This window comes from Microtus ochrogaster, chromosome X (genome assembly GCF_000317375.1).
Source record: "Microtus ochrogaster isolate Prairie Vole_2 chromosome X, MicOch1.0, whole genome shotgun sequence".
NCBI lineage: Eukaryota > Metazoa > Chordata > Mammalia > Rodentia > Cricetidae > Microtus > Microtus ochrogaster.
Window position 1 is genome coordinate 47,232,551 of NC_022026.1, and position 1,746 is coordinate 47,234,296.

The 1,746-nt window shown below is 38.5% G+C and overlaps 1 protein-coding gene across 6 annotated transcripts in view; it reads left to right on the top strand.

Moving 5' to 3' along the window:
* The window catches only part of Reps2 (RALBP1 associated Eps domain containing 2), a 286,698-nt gene that overhangs the window by 272,364 nt on the left and 12,588 nt on the right, over positions 1-1,746 (top strand). The gene's annotated exons all lie outside the window — the stretch shown is intronic.

Genomic DNA, 1,746 nt, shown 5'->3' on the forward strand with positions numbered 1-1,746 from the left:
TTGGAGCCTGTCCTGGAACCAGCTCTGTAGACCAGGCTGGTCTCGAACTCACAGAGATCCGCCTGCCTCTGCCTCCCGAGTGCTAGGATTAGGGATGTATGATCTTATAGGGTCATTCTCACCCTATACATACACAGCTCCAGCATTAGTGCTTCCCCTTGGGTAATTACTGCTTCATTTCTCTGCTCTCCTTCATATGCATTTTCTTAAAAATTATTCTCACTCACTGTTTTTACTTTCTCACTGTTTTCTCTCTCTCCCATCTTAGTGTGGTCTTGCTGCCTTTCAACATTCTTCTTATGACCAAATACAATGAGCTTCCATTTGGTTAATTAGTTAATTAATTAATTAATTAACCAACGTCTTAGAGGAATCTACATAAATGGCCATCCTTTCCTCTAAAATTACTTTTATTTTTTTTTTAAAGATGGGGCCTTGATGTGTGGTTCAGGCTGTTCTAGAACTCAGAATCCTCCTGCCTCATCTTCCCGAGCTCTGGGATGACAGGTCTGAAAAGAGTGTTTGTGATTGCGATACTGTGCTTTTCTCCTTTGTCCTCCTCTATGGGTGCTGCTTAAGGATTTTTTAGTCACTTTCATCCATGACTTTCTTTTCTGTGCCTCACACCTCCGACAAGATATTTTATTATAGAGCTTTTAAAAACATAGGAAATTTGGAAGGATTGTACAGTGAATATTTGTACAACCACTTCTTCAGTTCTGTTACTAAACTTTTATTATACTTGTTTTATTATGTACATGTCAGTTTGTCTATCTCCTCCAGTCACCAGTTTATTTAAATAAATTGCCAACATCTGTAAACATTCTCTAAATACTTCAGCATGCATATTGTTAACTGGAGTTCAAGTTTTTCTTTGAGACTGGGTCTCTTTACATAGTCCCTTCTCTCCTGGAATTCACTATGTATGCAGAACAGACTAGATTCATAGAGTTCACTTCTTTTACAGGTTTTTCTTATGATGTGAAATTTAACACACACAAATCTTAACTGTACACTTTCGGATCTTGTAGCAAATGTGTATTCTTTCGAAGCCAGACTCTATGGATTAAGGGGCCAGTGCCATCACCATAAGAAGTTTTCTCACTTTCCCTCCCATTTTACTTCTCCCCTGCTACTGGGCAGCCACCATTCGGATTATTTTCTACCACAGTATTGTCTGCTCTGGAACTGTATATGATGCTGTCCTACAACAAATACTTTTGTATAAAGTCTTTGAGATTCATTTATTTTTTTTTGTATGCGTGAAGAATTCGCTCCTTTCGTTGCTGCTTAATACCCCACTGAGTGAATATGCCCCGGTTTTATTATCAGGTCTCTTGATGAAAACTTGAGCTGTTGACAGTTTTAGAACATTGTGAATAAAGCTGCATCACTGAACATGTTTTTTAATAACATATTTGTACTTACTCTAAGAATTTCATGCTATGTGTTTTATGTGTTTTGATCCTTTCACCCTTCTCCCTCATATCTTTTTTTATACCCCACTGAGTCAAACTTGTGATGCCTCTATATTTGTGGGTGTGGGACCATGTACTGCAGTTAGCTGGTCAACCTACAAGGCACCACACCCCTAAAGAAAACTGACTTTCCCTTGGGTAGCAACCATCATTTGCCAATAGTTCCTCTGCCTGCTGGTGGGGCTTCTGGGCTCTTGTCATCCATGTTTGAATGTTCACTGACTTGATCTTTTTTTTTTTGGTATTACACACTCTATTTATTTATTTA